At 39.4% G+C, this 18,681-nt stretch overlaps 1 protein-coding gene across 5 annotated transcripts in view; it reads left to right on the forward strand.

Moving 5' to 3' along the window:
* Nucleotides 1-18,681, forward strand: part of FGF13 (fibroblast growth factor 13) — a 489,250-nt gene that overhangs the window by 216,509 nt on the left and 254,060 nt on the right. The gene's annotated exons all lie outside the window — the stretch shown is intronic.

The raw sequence follows: 18,681 nt of genomic DNA on the forward strand, positions 1-18,681 counted from the left end.
TTATGTGCAAGTAGATCCATCATCAAAGGACCACTAAACCTATCTATCTATCTATCTATCTATCTATCTATCTATCTATCTATCTATCTATCTATCTATCTATCTATCTATCTTTAAATTATTTTTTGTGTGTCTTGTAATATGTGTATCTATCTATCTATTGATTTGTTAATTATTTGACTGTTTTGTAATATGTCTGTCTGTCTATCTATCTATCTATCTATCTATCTATCTATCTATCTATCTATCTATGTGTTGATTTATTAATAATGTATCTGTCTTGTAATATGTGAATCTATCTATCTGTCTGTCTTGTAATAAATATCTATCTATCTATCTATCTATCTATCTATCTATCTATCTATCTATCTATTTGTTAATTGTCTGCCTTGTACTATATCTGTCTTTCTATCTATCTATCTATCTATCTATCTATCTATCTATCTATCTATCTATCTATCTAACTATCTATCTATCTATCTGTTAATTAATTGTCTGTCTTGTAATATGTCCATCTATCTATCTATCTATCTATCTATCTATCTATCTATTTTATGTCTATCTATCTATCTATCTATCTATCTATCTATCTATCTATCTATGCATTTGTAAATTAATTGTCTGTCTTGTAATATGTCTATCTATCTATCTATCTATCTATCTATCTATCTATCTATCTATCTGTCATTCTTTCTGTTAATCAATTATCTGTCTGTCCTGTAATATTCATCATGCTTTACCAAAAACATATTTTTTTCTAATATTATAATTATATTTTCTATTATTTTTTCTATCCAATTATTTATTATCTGACACATTGGTACATTCTAGGTATTATCACATTTAGACAAACACGCTCCTACTGTCGTCGTCATGTGCGTGCATCACAACGCATGCACACAAAGCACTGTCTTCCCAGAATTTATGACCTGAATGTTCCATGTGTAAATATTTTTATGTATTCATGCAGTCTAGACGTGATAAATTACTTTGAAAATAAGTCAGCTGGGAATGCATGAACATTTCTTATTAAGCTTGTCAGAGAAAACATTGGCACAGTGTGGGAAGATTGGCCACATCTCTGTGGTGTGCTATCCTGATTTGTTAAATCCCTCTCTCCACTCCTCTCAGATTATGCCATTCACATGCAATGCAAATGGAAGATTTCAGGATGGTAGAGATCTAATCTCCGGGGCTTGTGTCAAGTCACAGCTGCCTAGTATTCTAAGGCAATGGAGAGGAACAGAAAAACATTTTAGAATTATTTCAGTGTTTTAGCCTGATATGAATAAGAATTTAAATGTATAGACATGTTAAAGCAACTCCTGCCAAGCCAATATGTACACTGCTGAAACCCAGATAAAGCAATAGTGTAATCTGCTAAAAAAAATCCAATGTAATGCACATATTTTTATAACCCACTAAGTCGTGCTGGTCTATAAGGTTAGAAAAGTGACAACATTTTTCTCAAACTACAGATCTACAGATTCCTCCACTGCCTGCCCCGTCTTTGGACTTCTAGTGAATTGTTGCACACAGCAATCAGATTTCTTGCTTCAGGCACAGAATGAAAACGTATGGCTAGTGGCTTCATCTTTACTTCACGTATTATTAAGCCCATCTTGAATATACTGTATATCTAAAGCTGGCCTTACACTGAGTGAATTTTGGCTGGTTCTTCATGAATCAGTTGAAATGTACTCAGTTGGTGGCCCTGCTGGCCTCTCTCCATTTGAAAAAGGTCGATTGATTGACTTTTGTTGAAGGAGCCTTCTGGAAAATTTTGTTTGAACAGTGATCCAGTAAGTACCACACAAATGTGCAAACATCTTTATTTCATAAAATTCAGGGTACAGCTAGCAGGTGGAAGCTTCCTTGTGTTTGCGCGTATTCATAAAGTAATATGCCAAGATGCCAGACTCCATTTTAACTAACAATACTCCATTTGTGGCAGGCTGTTGGCACTGGGGCTGAATGCTGCACCTATGCCTCCTGGGTGCCCAAAAACACCAGAATTTGACACTGACAGGTCTAAGTACCCATGTGAATGTAGTCTAAAACTGAAATTCTTAAAGTGGTTGTGAAGGCTGAAGGTCTTTCACCTTCATTCATTCTATGCATGAAGGTAAAAAATCTTCTGTATGCTGTTCCCTCCACAACTCCCCCATAAACTCACCTGAGCCCCCTCTCGATCCAGCAATGTGCACAAGAGCCTCGGCTGTCTCGGGTCTCTCCCTCCGCATTGGGTGAGACAGCAGCGGTATCCATTGGCTCCCACTGCTGTCAGTCACAGCCAGTAAACCATCAAGGAGAGATCAGGGGAGAGAGCTAACTCATGGCTGTATGTGTCCTATGGATGCAAATAGCAGGGCTCGGGAGTGAGCACACACCAGTGCCCCCATAGCAAGCAGTTTGATATTGTGGGCATTGGTCAAGGAGGAGGAGCCAGGAGCGATGGCAGGGGACCCAAGAAGAAGAGGATTGGGGTGGCTCTGTGCACAGAGCAAGTAATTATGACATGTTTTTTAATTTTTAAAGAAAAAACACAAAACTTTAATAGAGAGCTGAGGCTGTCAATTTGCTAGAGGTCCCTCCCCTGTGCAGAAAACTTGTGATAAGTGATTCATGCTGATAGCAGAGGAACAAAGAAGCAGACAGAAATGACACTTAGTGCTCTTAATTGAGGCAAGTACACACTATGGGGGGATATGCTTTGTTCATATTTCATGTCTGAGGTTTACAGCCACTTTAAGATATACTTTAAACTCTCTGGCAGTTGGAAATCTATTTTTTCATGCTATTGTAGATTGTATCTTATTTTGCTGCTCTTAACCTACGCCAGTATACCTTCTCTACCGGTCAGTTTCTGCATTGTTTTGGGGAAATGGCATATGAGGACCCAACCCGCAGCAGTACCTATGCATATGAACATCATGAGGAGCTGCCTGCAGTTCACTTGAGCAATGTTGTTGCAGGTGCTTCAGGGATCATCCAGTCTCAGGAGCCCATTTAGGCCCACATTATACTTATGATGGTCCTTTACCACTTTTTATAACAACTGCTGGCTCATTCTATTATGTGAAAATGGTACTTTGTATTACTTTTCATTTTGTAGACTTTGTTTGAATCATGAAATTTGTTTGTATCATGAAATGTATCTACAGTATATCTACTGGAATCCTTAGTGACAGACAGCCGTGCTTATCTGACAACAGCATGCCATAGTTCTTACATTGCCTGTCTTGTGGCAAGAAAAAAGTCTGCAGAAAAGCTGGTAATTAATGAAGAATGTACAATGGAAAATGTGCTTTGTTTAAATCATGATAGGGGTGTAAGCTAAGCTAATGTGATGGTACAGCAGACTTGTATCAGTCCAGTAGAATATTGCTGATCTGTGTCTTATAGACTGAATCCAAGCAACACATAAAATCAGAATGTCTGCAGAATAAAAGCATAAAAGAAATTTAAAAAAGGGCCTGTGTTAACAGGCTTTTGTTTGTGTCAAAGGCTTAGGTTTTGCATTCCCACACAAGTCTATGGGACTGCAAAACCTGCTTGAAGTGGGTTTGATTGGCAGCAGCAGGAGCCAATGGCAGCCACTGCTGCCTCTCTGTCTTGTAAATGTAGGAAGACAGGAAAGAGCTGATACAGACCGACACTGCATAGGATTGAGTGAGGACTCAGCTAAGTGTTTGGGGGGGGGGGGGGGGGCTGTGACCATACAAATACTGGGACTTTTTTTTTACCTTGAAGTGGTAGTAAACACCACAAAGAACACTAGTACCTGCAGGTAAACTTATAATAAAGCTTACCTGTAGGTGCAGTGATTATCTCCTAAACATGCACCATTTAATAATAGTATGCAATGCTAAGATACAGTTTCCAAAACAAGCAAAGTCCTCTTGTATTAAAAGAGGTATAGACTCCAGAAAGAGAGAAATCATATTACCCCGGTACAAATCATTAGTAAGACCTCATCTGGAATATGCAGTTCAGTTTTGGCACCAATTCACAAAAAGAACATTGGGGAACTGGAGAAAGTACAAAGAAGGGCAACCAAACTGATAAGAGGCATGGAGGAGGTCAGCTATGAGGAAAGATTAGAGGAACTGAATTCATTCTCCTTTGAGAAGAGGAGATTAAGGATGGATATGATCAACATGTATAAATACATCAGTGGTTCACTAAGTGAACTTGGTGTCTTGAGAAATATGGACTGATTTTCATCGAAACCTTGACAATAAAACCACTGCTGGTTTTGATCTACCTCCTCTGCAAGACCCATGAGTGCCTCTACATCAGTTTTAAATTTATATGGATTTCCTTGTGGGTGAGAACCTGGGCATTTACTTCAAACATAGAGTGCCATGGCTACCCTTCGGACTGTAAACTTGGTGTAGAGTTATTAATGTTAAGGTCATCAGATAGTACAAGGGGGCACTCTTTACGTCTGGAGGAAAAGAGATTTAATCTCCAAATACAGAAAGGCTGCTTCACAGTGAGAGCTGTGAAAATGTGGAACAAACTTCCTCAAGAGCTGGTTCTGGCCAGCTCAGTAGAATGGTATAAAGAAGGCCTGGATTATTTCCTAACTTCACGAAATGTAACTGGACACTAATATTTATAGGTAAAATTGATCCAGGGAATGGCCTCATGGGGGATCAGGAAGGAATTTGTTTCCCCCACTGGAGCAAATTGGATTATGCTTTATTGGAGTTTTTATGCCTTCCTCTGGATCAACTGTGGGTGTAGGAGTGTGTATATGGAGGTTTTCTATTTGTGTGTATTTTGTTTTCTCTGTGGGTTGAACTAGATAGACTTGTGTCTTTTTTTCAACCAGACTAACTATTTAACTATGAACACACCAACATGACATTTTACTAATAGAGCAGGTAGCTTGGTATGATAAAAGCCTGGGATGTTAAGCAGATGCAATGCATCTTCTGAGTGGGTTTGCATGAAAAAAAAGTTTAACTAAAATGTACATTCAATTTGTACATCCTGAGCTGACTGGATGATTTTTAACATGAAAAGTCAATTAACAGAGAGAAAGAAAATGAGCATGTTTGATTTTCATCTTTTTATAGCAAGCCGAGCAGTTCCATATATGGTGCAGGAGAAAAGAAGTGGGAATTGTTCCATGTTTTGGAATCCTCAGAACAGAGCTAGAAAAGCTTATTTTGTGTATTTGTCTTTTGTTTTTCTAGGACATTACTTTCTCTGACTTTATTCCTGTCATCCTGACTTTACACTGCCAAATGAGAGTACCTGTACTAGCCTCTGAGTAGTCTCAGTGGACATGAATGAAAAACAGCTACTTCCCAGTTCCCTATAGTAATGCCATGTGAACAAAAAACTGCACAAATACCACATGGTCTCTGGCTATCGGAGCACTGTGGGTGTTTATCATCATTTGAGACTGCAGAAGGTTTGTTGTTTTTAACTTCTATTAAGGACTTACAAAAATGGGCTTTTTTCTAAGATGAATACATGCAGATATCAAAACACAAACATCAATTACAAAAATGGAAACTTTATTTAATTTACAGTTTCAATCCTATACGATAAAAGATATAAGATCCCACAACGCTACCTTATAATAAATAAATCTAAAAATCTTATAGAAGAAATCCAGGCAACGTATATTTTTTCACATAGTTACATCAGTTCAGCTTTGACCATTGTAACTATGTACATACCATACCTGGTCGATGCTCTTGGAAGCTGGAAATCACTGAAGTAGACACCGCTACTGCACTTGCTTCTGGGTAGTGTGCTGAGAAGCTGGCCTGATGCATCCTAAACACAGGAGGGAGACTGCTCACCATAAGCACTTTCAGAGAATGCTTTGCATTCTGTCTGTTTGGATAAGGTGGAGAGGCGGGGCATGACATGATTGGGCCCTGGGGGAAAAATACTGAAAATAATTGAAATGAGAGTTCTCCTTTAACGTTTAGGTTTATCCATTCCATATGCATATCTAAAAAAAAAATTACAGACCCTTTTACTGATCTTTTTATGCTAAATACACGACATGGAAGTACTGATAGTCAGCTTGCATTTGACTTTACTACTCATATTTGAGTATTTGTATGACAACTCTCTATTCTGTCAATATTACATTCATATTTATGCTGCTTTGGATACTGAAATGATGTGCCTAATGTCACATGAAGCTTCCAATGGAACTAAGCCAGGATGCTCTGCATGAGTCAGTGTATTTACCAACTGTGCCACTCCTCCTCTTCTCCTCACTCAGTGTTTGCCTTCTGCAGGCCAGAAATAATCAATGAAATGGAAGTGCTAAAATAAAATGATATGCTCTGACACTGAAGGATATGTGAGGAACTATTTGTGTAATAAACATAGTTGCTACATGAAATGCTTTTTCAACCCAGACAGTTGTCGCAGATAAGCCACAGTTTCTCATTTTTTCTGTTCAATTATTACCATTATTTTTATTAACTACATATGCAAGGCATAGAATCCAGCCAATAAATAATTCTAGGTAAGGCCTTATAGACCTGGTATGGGTTGCTATTGGGTTGTTGCTCACTTACATAACTGGGCCCAATAATAGAGCTCGTGTAGGTCATGGAAACCAACTTTTTATTTGTCTTATTTATGCAATAAATAATAAGGGTTACTTATGTCTGTTAGCAGAAATATGTTCCTATTGATTCCTATTAAAGTGGTAGAAAACGCTTTTGTGTATTTTTACCTACAGGTAAGCTTATATTAAAGCTAAACTGTAGGTAAAATGAATATTTCCTAAACGTGCACTGTTTAGAAGATATTGCAGCGAGCAGCAGCTGGTGAGATCACCGGCACATGCGCTATGAAGGAACGGCTTACACCCTTGCCATGGCATCATCATGGCTCAGCCGATCAAACGGCCAGAGCCTGCAAACCCATAAGTAGACAGAGTGAGGGTGGAATCCCTGTCAGCGGTGACAGATCGCCACTGGAGGGGTCCGTTCTAAAGGTAAGTCTGACATAATGTACTAGTATTCAGTTAACTTTACTGCCGCTTTAAAGGATAACTAAAGGCTAGATATGTGCAGAATTAAAAAATTGTTTCATTTCAGATAGATTTGTTAAGTTACTAATTTCATTTTGTTGCATTCGTAAGGAAATTTGTTTAGTTTAGTTTTGTTTTGTTTATTCATTTTCGCCTGGATTTGAATTTTTTTCAGCAGATTCAAAGTATCCAAACTAAATTCAAAATATCCGATCTGACTACATTGTGAAGAATAGCTGGTTCTATTCTATTCAGATTTCGGAAGACAGCTATATTCTTTCTGTTTTATTCTATTCTTATCTTTTTTATTTTTTATATTCTATTCTGTTGTTTTCTATTATATTCTATTATTTTCTGTTCTATTATATTCCGAACTGTTCCAGTCTATTCTATTATATGCTATTCTTTTCTATTTTATTATTTTATTTGCTATTCTGTTCTCTTCCATTCTTTTATTTTCTATTGTATTCATTTATTTTATTTTATTTTCTATTCAACCCTGTTCTTTTTTATTATTTTTGAAATTCAAATATTGGAAGACAGCTGTAGTCTAATAAACAATCTTTGAAGGAAATCATAAATAGTCAGCAATATGTTACATTTCGAATTTGTATTTGAATTCAATTTTGATTTTAAATTTGTTTTGAATTCAATTCACATTCCATTTTGTTATTTAAGATTTATTTAAATTAGTTACTATTGTAATTCAGAAATTTGGATACATTGGATTCTCCAAATAATGAACATTTTGATTCAGAACTAAATGAACTACACACGTCTACTAAAGGCAAAACTTTTTTTAGTTTTGAATTGAGTGGAAGGGGATTAGTCAGTTTCTATTGCTGTCTGTGCCTCAGTTAAGGAGATTCACCTTCTTTATTTGTCCTGTTTACCATTATCGTTGAAAGTGAAAGTAAAATAATTTCCCAAATTTTGGATCTTCCCCAGAAAAGTCATCAGAGGGAAATCTTTGTAATTTTAGGACACAAGTTCTATTGACCTAGGGGTCCCCATGGAATTCTCTAAATTTTCAAGGATATCCCCCCACCTCCTGTTTGGCTTTGAGACAGGAAGTGAAGAGAAATCTCCACAATGGGACACAGATGGCGGGAATAAAATCTGACAGGGTTATAACCCTCCCTTACTCTATCCAAAATGAAAAAAAAAAGTTCTGACTGTAGTTCTACTTTAATCTTTTTTCAGCTCTGATAATTCTGCAATAAAATAAGTTTGAGGTGTTTTTTGAGTTGCAATTGACAGATTTCCAGGAGCTTTGACTGAATGCATACCACTTAATGAAGTAATTCAACAGGAGTAACAATTAACTCTATATTATTATTTTTTAATATTTCTATTTCTGTATAGTTTTAAGGGATTGACGCACCTAAAACTGATATTTCAATTTCTGGAGAGTTAAACTACTTGACAGTTTTTAATCTCACAAGGCTTGAGCTTGAATTCCGGGTCTATATGTCTGCCATCACTGTTAAATGAACAGAGCACTTGATTGCCTTAACAACTCATTCTTTAGATCACTTACATCTTTGATTTTTCAGTAGCAGTGGCACAGAGCGAGGATCTGGCTCAATAGACTCAGTGTCCTCACCCCAGCATGCACTCACCCTGGGATTGGGTTTGAGCGGCCGGCCACTACTACCAGACTGTGACTCCTAGAAATCCTGACATGTTGCCACCCAGCTCTCCATTACTTTAGAACAATTTACAAGATTCATTGTCTACAGGCATGGCTACATATCCCAATGCATCACACCCTTTTTCTCTACCACCACCCACTAGCTTCCATAACACATTTTCTTTCCTTTCTCCACTATTGCCACCTGTGCCTTTAGGCCAGAGTTCCCATTTGGTGCAAATGAGTAGAAAGACAAACATATTTTAGAATACTCAACAATTTCCTTGGAACTGCTTGGAACACTTAATATCTAGTTATGGTGACTAGACACACTTTCTTAATGTACTTGGTTCACTAAGGAGCTTTTTGTACTTTTCTCTAAATATTCTTCAATTGAAAATATTTTAGTCATTTCTGGGGGAACATGGCAAGCGTAACAGTGCTCTCCCAGGATGGATAAATCTTAAAACCCATTATATACAGACCTGAAGTGGGCAATATGAGGAGTTTCTACATTCCTTGATGGACATTTTATTGTATAGTATAGAAAATGCATCAGGAGAAGCAGAATATGCAGAATTTTCAGCTGGACTATAACAGACTTGGTTAAGGCAGGGAGATATATTTAAAACATAAAAATCCAGTGGCTTTCCAGTTCCAGTGGAATTATCTCTTTTGGGTGAACTGACCCTTTATGATTAATATATGTAGACAGTAGAAGTCAGTGAGTAAGGATGAATAGAATAGATCATTATGCAGCTGAATTTGACCATAGGGCTATCTTAAAGTAGAACTATAAGCAAAACTTTTTTTTCATTTTGGTTAGAGCAAGGAAGGGTTATAATTGTTTTTGCCGTCTGTGTCTCATTTTCAAGATTTCCATTTACTTGCTGTCCCACATCCACACAGGAAGTGAGTGGAAATCAGTGCAAATTATTAGAATCCCTTGGGAACACCTAGGTCACCAGAACTAGTGTCCCCATTGAAAGATTTCCCCTTTATTACTTTTCTGGGGACAACACAAAATGTGGGATTTGCTTTACTTTCACTTTCAGTGGTAGTAGACAACAAGAGAGTGTAAATACCCTTAATGGGGGCACGGACAGCAATACAAACTGGCAGGTGTTCTAATCCCCCTCCACTATATCCAAAACTAAAAAACCAGCTTTGCTTCAATTTATACTTTAACAGTGTTTTTACAAACCTGTTCTGTTACAGCTCCTCCTCGTGTTTGGTGTGTATATATAACTGATCAACTGTATAACTGTACGTTGGTTATAAATAGACGCATTGCTTGAAAGTAGTTTGCACTTGAAATAGATGGAGTAGGCAAATAAACAAAGATTATACATTGTGTATTTTGTGCGTTAGTAATTTGTTGTAGAAGACCAAGCAGTTTCTTTGTGATGCCCTGTCGGGCTTACACAAGCCTTTTTTTTTATTTCCATGCTATTTTGGTTGAGTGTGTGTGTAATGAAAATTCTATTTTAAAATATGGTTTTCTTTTGATAAACATTTTTAGGAGTTCAGCCTAGATATCTGACTGAGCACAAGGTGCCTGGGGGGATTAAACTAAGTGGGAGTCTGCCAAATGCTTGAATGGATGGAGTCTTTGGGAGAGCTTAAGTTAAGGAAAAGCATATCTGTATATTGTAATTATAAGCATTGCTTGCTATCACTTCTGACATGAAAACAAATGTATTTCAAGGCTGTACAGGAGTTTTTCCAGGCATGGCATCAGCCATTCAACATACTCAATAAGCAAGGCCTTTATTTTTTCAGATTTTAGGATACATTTCTTGGGAGTTTTTTTAAAAGGACATTTTTTAAGTAGATTAAAGAGGATTTCACAGGAAAAAAAGATAGGGATTCGGATTTGCTTCTCTCTAAGTATCTTGGTTTTACACAGTGCAAGAGCTGTGAATACAGATTTCTTCTGCCACCTGTAGGCAAAATCTGATATGCTCTGGTAGGAAGGGGGTTGCTTTGCCTTAAAACCTCTATAATATTGATACAGTCTTTGCTAGCTTTGAAAGAAATAACCATTTATGCCTTTGAGTGCCTTTGAGTATAACCTTTCGTAGAAAAGCCAGCTTGCAAAGATTCATGGGAATTACAGTTAGATACCATTCTTCTATACAACATCCCTGAAAAACTCTTAGGATTCAATTATCAGTGGTCTTAGAGAAGTTTCTAAAATGTGGTTCTACAACAATCTGCCTAATTTCCCTCAATGATTTAGCAGGGAACTTCTAAAATTATTAAATCCACCGCTCATGGTACTTTAACAAGTTCATGTTATGTTATGTCATGTCATGCTGTGTATATATAATAATTAATAACAATAATAGAATCAAGAATGTGGCATACCTAGCATATTTGATATTTGCGGATCATGTTTTAACACCTCCTGCTCTAAATGATCAAATGATTTGCAATATTATTTACAATTTACAATGGAAAATAATAATGGTCAGAAAAGAAATGCAGACAGACTCCCTTATGTTGGAGGTGAGTGGAGAAATGTCTCCTTGCTTTGATGTTCAGGGTAGGGGCCCCTTACATTGTGATAAGTAGAATAGGAGAACCCTTACCGTGAGAGAGGTGCTTCCTCACATCTGTGTTTGGTGACAGGAAGATTTCCCTTTACATTAGAGTTGAAAGAATTCTACCCTTACAGACAGTTAAATAGATCCCCGTTGTCATGGTGTTGGCTTTCCAAGTGTCAAAGGCCCCAGAACTATGTAGGCACCATAAGATGGTAGTTTCAACCAGCCACTGCTCAAAGTATCCCTGGCAGTTTCTTGAGAAGGTCTAGGGTTCCAGAAACGCTGGTTGAAATGGCTGTTCTATGAGCTTTACTGAATTTGTCATCGGAAAAATTAAAGAAAAGTTGAATAGACTGAAGCATAGAGGCAGTGGTTCCACTATAGCAACTGACTGAATCATTCTACTAGTAATCTAAAGGTGCAATTTAGTGGAATTAGATATTTCAAACACTGAGACCCACTTATAGCACAAGAAGTTTAGGAACAAGGCATGCCATGGTCACCAGTCAAGAGGAAAAAAAGATAAAGATTTGACTGATTTAAAAACGTTGTTTAAACATTTGAAAGTAAGCAGCACAGTACTTTACATAAGTCTACAAACAAAATAAATACACATTCCTACAGATCCATAAATGAGATATAAAAGAAGGGCAGATGTGAAGGAAAGAGAGATAGGGGTAAATGGCTTCAAAAAACTATTATCCACATTAGGTATGGGTGACTCCACTCAGGTTTGATTTGCCAAGGATTCAGCAAATCCTGTTTGAAATTTGGCAAACTTTAGGTAAATCCCCTTGAAGTCTCAGTTGGATGACTCATGTTATGTTCTGCCCATTGTTAGAGCTAATGGGTAAGCTACTTTCTAGAAAAGGCAGGTTTGGCTGGATTTGGGAAATTGTGATTCTCACTGGGGAAATGAAAAAAAAAAAAAAAATTAAAATACCATATAGCGAAGAGTGCGCATGCGCGGCCGGCTGGATCGCATGTCCCGGCTATAGCTCCGCACACCCCCGGCGCCAATAACAGCCCATACAAGGGCACCGTACTTGTACAGCTCCCCCGGACCTAGACCGGACCTTGGGCTCCCGAATCATGCCAGGGAAGATGGCGGGGAAGAGCCGTGGAGGCTCTCAATTAATGATCCCTGAGGAGAAAGGAAGATCCAAGATGGCGCCTGGCTCGGCGTCCGTGGCCCCTGCCACCTCCTCTGCTCTTAATAAAGCAGCACCTCTCCCCCAGAGGGGTAAATCAGGCTCTTCAGCCCTCATTGGCCAGGATTGGACCATGGCAGCTTCGCCGGCTGTAGTCAGTGACTCTCTGCAGCCCCCCTGGTCACCTTCCAGCCCTGCACTACCCGAGTCCCAGGCTTCAGCCTGTTCATTAGGCCACGATTCCCCTGCCTCCTCTCCACTGAGTAGTGAGATAGTGGCCATCTTCTTCAACCAGAACAGCGGCCCAGAACCTGTAGATGACAGCCCTGCTCACTCGCCAGCAATTCTTCAAGATCCACCAAAATACTCCGGTGATGCAACCTTAATAGCTCGGTTCACTGATTTCCTGCAATGGGAACTGGATAGAGCTACTTCAAAATTGGCAGCTGACCTGAAACAGGATTTTCAGGAATTAGGCCAATGCCTGGAGAGTATCGAGTCCAAGGTTGATGCGACAGTCCATAGGGTATCCCAAAATTCCAATATGATTACTGACTTGCAAGATCGCTTGGAGGAGCTTACTCTAAAATTGATGATTTAGAAAATCGGGCTAGGCGCTACAATTTCCGCATTTGAGGACTCCCTGAGTCAGTTAAAGAGCTCACTAGCTGCGCACAACCCTCATGCGGTCTGCATTGCCCAGTATCGATGATCTTCACACTGAGATAGATCGTATCCATAGAGCATTGATCCCCCCTAGACAAGGTGGGCCTCAGTTTTTTCAGGTCAAGGAAGCGGTAATGAAGTATAGTAGGGAGACTCCGGACCTGGAGTTTGCGGGACATAAGATACAAATCTTTGCGGATGTCTCTCCAACCACCATCCAGAAACGGCGCTCTCTTAAGCCGTTGCTTTCCCACTTAGTGCAGAGGGATATCCGATATCGATGGGCCTACCCTTTTCACCTACAATTCACTTTTAATGGAAAGCCTTATGGGTTCTCTACATTCCAGGATGGCGAGGACTTGTTACTTCAATTGGGCATTATCTCCCATAGTCCTACATCTCACTCTCCAGCAAGATCGGCTTCTCGGCCTCCACCGCTTTCACCATTGTGGACTACTCCAAATTCTAAGCAGAAGGGGTCACGGAAATCACCCGGGAACATTTCTTGAATTCGCATATCCTTTTATGGGTTTTCTTCTGTGATTTTTGATAGGTGGTGACTTCTCCGTGGCTCCTTGGGAACATTGGCCACCGCTGCTCCGATGTTGTGGGAGGATTGGCGGGGGGGGGGGGGACTTGGGGTTACCTCACATCTGTCTGTTAATTACGGTATCAGACGGTTCGGTTGTTTTATCTATATCTGTACTAAGTTTTGATATATTACTGATGGGTTACTGTTATTGTTGGTGCTGGGAAGTGTCTATGTGCCCTCCTCGTTTGGAGGACTCTTCCCTGAGTTATTATCTCGGGGTAGATCCATTCCACTACAGGGCTATAGCTCTGTTACTACTGGTACACAGTTTGATTTGTTTATACTATATTGTTTTGTGTACTACCAGTGGTTTACTTAACATTAGGATTTTTATACTCCGAATGTCTCTTTTTTTTCTCTCTTTTTTTCCTCCTCCCCTTTTTTTTTCTTTTCCCCTGGGTCAGCTGGCAACATATATGGACTCTTCGGACCATTTTCATGCTCCCAGAGCGGATGGTTCCTACCTTATATAGTTCCCTCATTGTCGATTATGTCTGAATAGCGGAGCTATTCGTCTACTTTCTCACAATGTTCAGGGGCTCAATTCCCCCTCCAAACGTATAAAGGCCTTTAACTCATACCGCTCTTTTTGGACGGACATAGTTGCTCTGCAGGATACACATTTTCCCCCTTCATTCTCCCCACGATATGTTCATAAGGATTATCCTGTCTGCTATTTTGCTAATGCTACGGAGAAGAAGCGGGGGGTTGCCCTTTGCTTGTCTCACTGTTTGTCCTTTACCAAATCTAAAATTATCCGGGACAGGGAGGGCCGGTATCTTCTGGTGAAAGGCCACTTGGGAGGACACTTACTCACTTTTCTAATCTACTACACTCCGAATACCAACCAGGTGGAATTTTTTCATTCCTTATTGAGCTCTATGGCTAAGGAATTTGAAAGTGATGTTATTTTGGCCGGTGACTCTAACTTGGCATTGGATCAGATTCTGGATCATTCCTGAACCGCCATGCTTCAGCACCCTTCTAGACAGAGCCGTAAGCTGGCCCAGCTACTGTATTGTTATGACTTTGTCGATGCTTGGAGAGAAGCTAACCTGACTTCTCGAGATTACTCCCATTATTCTAGGGCTCATAATTGTTATTCTCGCATTGACCATATATTTCTTCATACACATTCACTCCCCAGACTCCTCACTGCTAAAATTCTCTCCACGCCTTGGTCTGACCATGAAACAATTTCTACACAATTGTCATACTGGACACTTGGTAAGACAGCTTATTACTGGCGTCTTAATGACTCTATTTTGGGTAACCCCTCCTATTGCTGGGACATCTCCTCACACTTACAAGCGTACTTTAAACTTAATAAAGCAGGGGATACAAACCCGGCGATTAACTGAGCAGCCCATAAGGCTTTGGTTAGGGGGTTTATTATTCAACTCTCCTCACGAATTAAAAAAGCCCGAAACAACCTACTAGCCATCAAAACTCAATCATATACAGCCTTGGTTGCCCAGCATAAGCAAAATCCCAGTCTGGACTTGCTGCTTAAACTCGATCAGGCCCAATTGGAACTAAATCTATGTCTTACTACCACTGCTGACAAACAGTTACGATAGTCTAACCATACATTTTATACTTGGAGGGATAGACCCGGCACCTTATTGGCATGCAAGTTGACTCCTAGACATTCCCAGACGGCTCTCCCTAAACTCAGATTGGATAACAGAATGTTATCTCAAGACCCTGGTAAGATCCTCCACAAATTTCATTCTTTTTACACTAAACTATATAGTTCGCCTCAGGGAGATGCTTCTTTGTCTCTCGTCACCTTTTTGAGCTCTGTTCCGCTTCCCTCTCTCCAGGAAGCTCATAGGGAGTTAATGGAACGGCCTATCTTGTGCGAAGAAATTGGAAGTGCTATGAAATCCCTTGCCCCTCATAAAGCCCCGGGACCAGATGGTGTTCCTCATAGCTAATAAACAAATAAATATATAACCTCCTCCACTACAATCCCCTCAAAAAGTCACACTTTCTCCCTAGAAAGTTCAAATTATATAACCTTTTTGTGATATACCCAAAATTATGATAATATTATAACACATTAAAAAATTAAAATCAAACTATAAAATGTCCAATACCAATAAAGTCCCAAAAGTGTCCAAAAAGTCCAAAATTTCAAACTTTCATCCAATAAGAAGGATTGACTCCTATTTGATCCGGTGAAAACCTCAAAATAAAGAAATAAATCCTCTAGCGTATTACCTTTTATACAAAAAGCATAATTATTCAGTGCAAATCACAAACCACTCCAAAGAAAAGTGCCAAAAAAAAAAAAATAGTAATAAAGGTAATTCCTTATATGTGCACATATAACACAAACTATGAACTGTGAACACTCTGTGATCACTGCAACACTGTGTACACACTGTGGCCCAGCACCCAATAGTACTAAATACTATTACCCTCTGTAAGTATTAATCAGCTTATCAATACTGGATCATAATCCTCCATTCTCTCTTCAAAGATAATTTTCCAAGGTCCTCAAAAAGACAAGAAGGGTATTAAAAATACAGAGATTCCAGCTCTGACCATGGCTCCTGTACAGGCTTCAAACAAACAATGCAGAAAACCATGTGTGGATAACCAAAAAAATGGCCACGGCGACACTTCCGGTTAGCGTGCGTGCGTTTTGACGTCACTCCCTAACGTGTTTCATCACTTCCGGACTTCGTCTGAAGGGGTATTTATTTATTTATTGGTATTGGACACTTCCTCATAACTATTATAAAGTTTTTCCTGATATCCTGATTCCCCGTATGGCTCTTTATTTTAATTATCTACGGGATGGGGGGAGGGTGCTCCCTGAAGAAAACAAGGCATTCATCAGTGTCATCCACAAACCCCTCAAGGACGCTTCTATAGTTTCTAATTATCAGCCCATCTCCTTAATTAATTGTGATTTAAAGATTCTTACTAAAATCCTGGCCTTACGCCTCCATAATTTTTTGGCTCTGTATATTCATGATGACCAGTCAGGATTCATAAGCGGTCGACAAACATCGGACCAAATTCGTCGGACTTTAGCTCTGATGTCAGCCGTACAATCCAATTGGGACCAATCCTCAAAGAGGGAAATCCTATTGTTATCATTAGATATTTCATAAAGTATTTGACAATCTATCTTAGGACTACTTATTTCAGATGTTGGACAAGTTTGGATTTGGCCCTTATTTCACGACATTATTACGGGCCCTATATTCTAATCTGTCAGCTCAAGTTTCCATTCGCGGATATAAATCAGCCTCCCTTTCGATAGAGCGAGGAACTAGACAGGGATGTCCTCTTTCTCCGCTACCATTTGCTTTGGCAATGGAACCATTTGCAATTGCTATCCGCTCTGATCCCACCATGTCGGGCATCCGCTGCGGTTAATAAATGCGCCCTATTTGCTGATGATGTCTTTATGTATATATCTAATCCCCGCACTTCTTTACCCGGTCTCCTCCACCTGTTTCATCATTTCTCTGAGGCCTCTTATCTTACGCTTAATTCCTCTAAAACAATTGCCTTAAATATCTCATTAACTGACTCGGAGGTCCATCACCTCCAGGACAATTTTGACTTCCAGTGGGCCTCTAGTTCTCTCCCCTATTTGGGGATTCACCTCACGAAATCTATTTCAACGTTATATAAGACCAATTATCTCCCGCTCTTCAAACGACTCAAATCTGACTTACTAGACTGGCAGGATCTTCCACTTTCCTGGTTTGGTAGAATTAATTCTATTAAAATGACCTTTTTACCGAGACTATTGTATTATTTTAAGATGTTACCAATCATGGTTCCCAAACAGGAATTGTTATTATTACAAGCAGCAGTCTCTAGATTCATCTGAAGGGGAAAATGTCCTAGGGTTAACAGGTCAACCTTGTTTTCCCTAAAGGAATGGCAGTTTGGGACTTTCTAATCTCTTGGCCCATTTTCAGGTGGCTTAAATAGCACAGTTATCTTGCACTATGGCCAGGGGTTACGTCCCTCAGTGGGTTGGGATTGAGGCCTTATCTTGCCATCCTTATGCTATTGGTGCTCTCATGTGGATTCCCAGTCGCTTGCGTCCTCCTATTCTGTGTCCTACGTTGTCCTATTCGTTAACGGTGTGGGATAGATGGCGAGCTCACAAACCTTTCTTCTCCCCACATACCCCACTGGCTCCGGTATTTTGCAATCCTGAGTTTATTCTTGGCTTATCACCGTCAATGTTCCAATGGTGGATGAATAAGGGTTTGCTGCGTATCGGAGACTACCTGGATGGGCTTCGTCCTCGCTCTCTTCAGTGCTTTTTGACAAAGTATCAGATGCTTCCTGGGAAATTGTTTCGCTACTACCAACTTATCTCTTTTATCACTAGCAAACTCAAATTAATCTTAGAACCTTGCACACTCACTCCTTTAGAGGTCTTCTGTGGGGCAGCTGGGATGATGAGGGGTCGTTTGTCCATTCTTTATGCTTCCCTTGTTGATCCACTCACTAAATTATCTTATATGACTCAATGGGAAGGGGATTTGAATAGCTCACTAGACCTGGACACTTGGCAGAAGGCGGCCCATACTTTATCAAAGATCTCGATTAATACTGTTCTTATGGAATCCAATTATAAAGCGCTACTTCATTGGTATCTGGTTTCTACGCGCCTTGCTAAAATGTAACCGTCCGTATTGCCTAGTTGCTTCCAATGCTTTGGACAAGAGTGCACTACGTTTCATATCTGGTGGAGATGTAGTGAATAGGTTCTGGATCTGAATGTTTAATTTTATCTATTCGGTAACAGGAATTAATATTCATAGATCACCGGAAGTGGCCTTATTTCATTTGCTACCCACTGACGTTCCCAAAAAATCGACTAAATTAATTTTATACCTCTTACTGGCGGCACATATTACCATAGCTAGAAGTTGGAGACAATCACTGATCCCGCTAGATGGGGTTAAACAAAAACTTAATTGGATAATGGTAAACGATAAACTTACAAGCATTGTCAATAATGATGTCTCTTGATTTGAGGTAACGTGGGAACTGTGGATCAGTTATATATCTATATCTTAAAA

This window comes from Staurois parvus, unplaced genomic scaffold (assembly GCF_062004578.1).
Source record: "Staurois parvus isolate SC_StPar_1 unplaced genomic scaffold, SC_StPar_1.0 ptg000361l, whole genome shotgun sequence".
In the NCBI taxonomy this organism is placed as follows: Eukaryota; Metazoa; Chordata; class Amphibia; order Anura; family Ranidae; genus Staurois; species Staurois parvus.